Source organism: Drosophila kikkawai, unplaced genomic scaffold (assembly GCF_030179895.1).
Source record: "Drosophila kikkawai strain 14028-0561.14 unplaced genomic scaffold, DkikHiC1v2 scaffold_128, whole genome shotgun sequence".
Lineage (NCBI taxonomy): Eukaryota > Metazoa > Arthropoda > Insecta > Diptera > Drosophilidae > Drosophila > Drosophila kikkawai.
The window spans coordinates 93,978-100,527 of NW_027222458.1; positions in this window are offsets into that span (position 1 = coordinate 93,978).

The following is a 6,550-nucleotide window of genomic DNA, read 5'->3' on the forward strand; positions in this document are numbered from 1 at the left end:
TCTGGCCTTGTATTTTGAATGTAGTTTCAAAATTACGTCCATCGGATGCAAGATCACAAATTTTAGTGGCCCCAAATGACGTCATTTGGAAGCAACTATTAAATTTGCGTATTTTACGCAAAAATAATTTTGAGTCATTTGAATTTCCAGCAAGAAGGGATAATAAAGGTTCTGGCGGAGCAAGTAGAGGTTGCAAAACGACTTTTCCTGCTGCGCAGCACATACCGGCAGTTTCATTCCGAAATTTAAACGCCTGACAATATTGACATACTTTGTCCATTCCACCGATAGCAATTTTTGAATGCGCAAAGTAGTTAATATCTGGTGCATATTCAAAAGCAAGACGAACGAATGATGTACGAACTAATGAGCGACTGTTCCGCTGCCTTTGTCGTACTTGTGCTCGTACTATACACTCAGCGTCATATCTCTGCGTACAGGGCAAATATTTTTAAACTTGTCATTTTGACAGGTAAAATCTTAGGCTAGACATGATATAAAAACATTATGATTTTTGTTACGGATAGTCGTAGCAATTACCTTCATATTCCATATTTTAGAAAATTTTTATCTTCTTTGGTACCCCTATAATTCGTATTTCGCCAAAACCCTCTAAAATAACATGCTTTCAAAAGTTTGCGTACAGCTGAATATAGTTGCATTTATTGGTAAGTTAGTAGTCCGATTTGAATTGCATTATCAAGATAGGCAAAGATGCAACTGTCAAACGATTTGTCAATGCATTTTTAATTATGGACGGCAAAGGAAAGCAAATTCAAGACTCCGAAAGGAAAATCATCTTAAAATTGCATTTGGAAGGAAAAAGCTATAGAGATATTGGCGGAATCTTAGGTCGCGCACACTCTTCAGTGCAGAGAGTCATAAGTAATTATATTTCGACCGGTTCTATACTTCCCAAGCTCCGAGAAGGCCGCCCATGTCGATTAACAAAAAGGGAAAAAAGGAAAGTAGTTTTCATGGTCCAAAACAATCCGAAATTGACTTCCAGAGAAGTGCAGCAAGAGGTGGAAAGTCGGTTTTCTAAAACCGTTTCGTACTCGACTATCCGAAGAATTATAAAAAATTCCGGATTTATGAGCTGCGTGGCCAGAAAGAAGCCCTACATTTCCAAAACAAATCGAGAGAAACGAATTCAATTTGCAAAGGACCATATTTCCAAGCCTCCAGAGTTCTGGAAGTCTGTGATTTTTTCCGATGAAAGCAAGTTTTGCATATTTGGTATAAAAGGAAAAAAGTTAATCTGGCGCAAGAGCGGAGAAGCAGAATTTACTTCCAACTGTAAAACATGGAGGAGGTGGAATAATGATATGGGGTTGTATGGCAGCTAACGGCGTTGGAAATCTGCACTTCATCGATGGTATTATGGACCATAAGATATATATCCAACTGTTAAAGGATAATTTGGTCCAAAGTGCAACCAAACTGCGGCTCCAGAACAAGTTTATCTTTCAACAAGATAACGATCCCAAGCATACAGCTCAAAATATCAAGCTCTGGTTGCTGTATAACGTGAAAAATCAACTGAAAACACCGCCACAGTCTCCAGACCTGAACCCCATCGAGCACCTGTGGGATTTATTGGAACGCAGAATTAGGCAGCACTCAATTACATCCAAAGCAATGCTAAAAACCATATTGCAGCAGGAATGGGACCAAATAGCCGAAGCTGAGACTGAGAAGTTGGTTAATTCTATGCCAAGACGTCTCGCCGAAGTCCTAAAACGGAAAGGTTATCCAACCTCATATTAAATTGCGATAAAATGGTCAATAAATGCAACTATATTCAGCTGAACTTTTGAAAGCATGTTATTTTAGAGGGTTTTGGCGAAACACGAATTATAGGGGTACCAAAGAAGATAAAAATTTTCTAAAATATGGAATTTGAAGGTAATTGCTACGACTATTCGTAACAAAAATCATAATGTTTTTATATCACGTCTAGCCTAAGATTTTATCTGTCAAAGTGACAAGTTTAAAAATATTTGCCCTGTACGCAGAGATATGACGCTGAGTGTACATATCTATGTTTCTATCTCGAGCCGCCCTGATTCTCGTAATATTCTGCTGCAGACGTTCGCTACGCTGTTCCTGGGATTCTTGTGCACGACCTTCTGCTGTCCTAATTCTTTGAGCTCTATTTCTTGTATTGACTTGTTCTGGCAACTGATGAGCTCTTTCGAAACGTCTGCGTCGTGCCACTCTGCTGCTTACGTTGATGAGATTCGATCTTTTCGGTGGCATTTTGCTGAATATATTATCTTACCTTCTTAATGTATTTCAAATGCTAATTTAGAGACTCACCACTTATAAACACAAAACAATAATTATGAATGACAAATGACAATAAAAGAAAAGACATTCTGACGAAATGCGATTTATTGAAATAATATATTACAAAATATGTAATACGTGAAGAACCGCTCAACCAATTTGGTGCAAACTCATCAACAAAATAGCCCGAGCAAAGCATAAAGATTTGGTTAAATAAGCACACTAAATTCCATAAGAATCGGTAAAGCCGTTTCGGAGGAGTGCATAAAAAAAGAAGATTCCTCCTTGTTCTGCCGAAACTGCCATGATGTAAAAGATCTTAGCTATCCTATCTCTCAAGTTGAACCAAACTGCATAAGCACACTAAATTTCATGAGAATCGGTAAAAACGTTTCGGAGGAGTGCATAAAAAAATAAGATTCCTCCTTGTCCTGCCGAAACTGCCATGATGTAAAAGATCTTAGCTATCCTATCTCTCAAGTTGAACCAAACTGCATAAGCACACTAAATTTCATGAGAATCGGTAAAACCGTTTCGGAGGAGTGCATAAAAAAATAAGATTCCTCCTTGTCCTGCCGAAACTGCCATGATGTAAAAAATCTTAGCTATCCTATCTATCAAGTTGAACCAAACTGCATAAGCACACTAAATTTCATGAGAATTGGTAAAGCCGTTTCGAAGGAGTGCATAAAAAAGAAGATTCCTCCTTGTCCTGCCGAAACTGCCATGATTAGCTATCCTAACTCTCAAGTTGAACCAAACTGCATAAGCGCACTAAATTTCATGAGAATTGGTAAAGCCGTTTCGGAGGAGTGCATAAAAAAATAAGATTCCTCCTTGTCCTGCCGAAACTGCCATGATGTTAAAGATCTTAGCTATCCTATCTCTCAAGTTGAACCAAACTGCATAAGCACACTAAATTTCATGAGAATCGGTAAAGCCGTTTCGGAGGAGTGCATAAAAAAGAAGATTCCTCCTTGTCCTGCCGAAACTGCCATTCTGACTGAAAAGCGACAGACAGGATGGATTGTCATATTAGTTGGTTGTCAAATCTAATGTCAAATATTATGATTGCGTTCAGAAATTTAACTTAAGATTTATAATTTAACGTTTGTGACAAAACTTAAGATTTATCTTTCGATTTCTATATAGTCTTATTAAAAACAAAAGACAGATTAACAACTGAAGTTAGCTAAAATTAATTTTCTCGAAGCTATATGAAGCTGTGAGACTATGCAATTTTGTCGCGTTCGCGATTCACTTTCACTTTTGTTGAGTTTCGGAACGCGATATTAGATCCTCCAACGCGCATGCGAATTTGAACTTTATACAGCGGTAATAAATTACAAATTGACTCTCCATTTTATTTAGAAAACGTTTGTATGGGAAATAGAAAAATACTGTTTTGAGGATTTTCCCGGCAATTATTCGAATTTTTCTCACCTTTTAAACCTTCCCTAGACCTCCACGAATAATTCAAGACCAAGATAAGATAAATCCGTTCAGCCATTCTCGAGTTTTAGCGAGACTAATGAACAGCAATTGATTTTTATATATATAGATTTACACTATTCTGCATGTTTTTTTTTCTGTTTTGAGGTCGGGTTTTTTCTTAAGATTTTACATTTTTACTAGTCGTGTATTTAATGAGTTGTTTTAACCCATTTCCTCGTCTTCGTTAACTTTTAATTTGTCACTAGATTTTAAGGGTTTTTAATTTTTAATTTTTTTAAATCTGCACTGTGTTTCACACGTTTATTTTTGGGTCACTTTTTGTGGGTTTTTCTCTGCTCCAAGCTGCTACGAACTCCAAATAAATTTTCCCCAGCAGAGATAGCTGCTCCAGCCGCCTGTTTTTGGCCGGCGCTGAATAGCGTAACCAATCTGCTCTGCTGCCTCGTTTATCTACAGGAATTAAAATAATTAACGTTGTGCAAACGAGCCCAGGAATATTTTTAGAAATATTTACCCAGTGCTTCCTTTTCTTGTATTTTTTTCTGCTCAATCGACCTAGCGATTTCTCGGCGTGTAGTCGAAGAAAATAAGCGTGACCTACACGTGCAAAAAAAAATATTATTATATGTCGATCGGCTTGGACATTTTTTTTATAAAAAATATTTACCTTGCCGACACGGCAATCTTTGGCAGCCGGTAGATTGGCGTTTGTTGATGGCCTTTTTTAACCGATGCCGAAATAGCAGTGGGATTAGGGTCCGGAGCACATGTGCATATGCTCACTTGTATATTTTCCCTGCTGGGTTCGGGACCAACTTCTCAGCTTGACGACTCCAATAGAAAAGATCGAAGCCAGAAGCTGGAGACCCGAAGAACCCTTCACCGATTTGCACTTCGGTATTCACCAGCTGGTGGTTTCAACTGTCATTTTTAAGACGTTGCCAGATAAGAGGTCGATACTAATTATCGCTACTATTTTTAGGCGCGGATCATTTTAATTTAAAAAAAAATACTAAAAAGTTTTTATATGGGTCCATTACACCACCAGATAATCTAACGAGGCTCCGAGGCACGATTAGCTGGAATTAGCTTCGAAGATCCTTGGCGTGATATGTACCGATTTCTTTGCCTTGTAATGTTTCGAGCAAGTAATAAGCTGTTCCTACTTTTTTCTTCACTCGACATTTTGAAAACTGCGGCCCTAATTTCTTATTGAACTTCTTAGAGAAATTACTCAGGTAAAAGTTGCGTTTAAACACCTCTTGGCCTTCTTTGTACGAGACTGGCCTGGATCGCAAGTTGTATTGCGTCGCATTACGCTCATAAGCCGTGCGGCTAAATTGCTTAATCTCCTCTCGTAACCAATGAAGTTTATCCTGACAATTCAAAAGCGGAGATTCTTCCAAGAGAGATAGCTTTCTCAACAACTTATAATCACATCCATGATTTACCATATTGAAACCAAACAAAGCCTTGTAAGGTGAACAGCCAAGGGCTTGGTGCAGCGAGGATCGCAATGCCGAGGAAATGCTAGTTAAATTAGAATCCCATTCGGTTTGATCTGCTCGCAGATAGGATCGTATCGCCGCCAATAAGGAGCGATTTACCCTCTCCGCCGCGTTGCTCTGAGGAGAATCTAACGCTGTAAGCGTGTGCTTGATTCCAAACTTTGTTAAAAAGGCTTCAAACTCATTAGACTTGAATTGAGATCCATTGTCGCTTACGAGGATCTCGGGTGTTCCAAATTCAGCAAAAATTCGATTTCGCAGAAAATCTATAATCGCGGAAGAGGTAAATTTTTTTAGAGGACACAACCAATGGTAACGACTGAAGTGATCATGGACAATAAGTAACCCTATGAGACCTTTCTTGCTTCGCGGGTAGGGACCTAATATGTCAACTTTGTTGACCCATGGGAGGCCGTAATGTTGTGTTCGGGGCTTTAGTTTCTTTCCAAACATCGCACTCACGAACGTATTATCGAACTTGTTTGGACAAGCCTGGCCAAAACAAGTGTCTTCGCAAACGTTCGATTGTTTTCTGCATTCCCCCATGCGCAGATATAACGCAGTCATGCGCTTGGCGGATCGCCTCTACTCGTATTGCCTCCGGCACCCACAACTTCCAACAGTCCGAGTCCTGGGCTGCATTTCCGGAGGGGTGTTCGGTGCGTATATACACAAATCGGTCTGCCGTTCGCAGATCCGGGAACTTTTCTCTATTTGCTTCTATTGTTTCCTTGAGCTGGATGTAATCAGGGTCTAGAAAAGATGACGATTCTAAATCAATTTCTGGACCTATCCATTCAACACTATCGATTTCTGGGTCACAAATTCGAGATAACGCATCAGGAACAATATGATCTTTCCCTTTACGATGTGAAATTGTGAACTTAAAAGCTTGCAATCTAAAAATCCAACGGGCTAATCTGCCAGATACATTCTGCTGTCGCATAAGCCAGAGAAGGCTTGAGTGATCTGTCACTACTTCAAATGGCTGTAATTCTAAATAGCACCGGAATTTTTCGATCGCTAATATCACTGCCAGACATTCGCGTTCCGTTACACTATAGTTTCTTTGCGATTTCGAGAGTTTTTTGGACATAAATGCCAATGGTCTTTCCTCTCCGCTATCAGATACTTGTACCAACACAGCACCAATGCCGTAATCACTAGCATCACAGTGTACAAAAAATTTACGGGAAAAATCCGCATTTTGTAACACAGGCGCTGACGTTAGCAACTGTTTCAATTTCTCCATGGCGTCCTGGGCTTCCGGAGACCACTTAAAACATTTTCTTGTT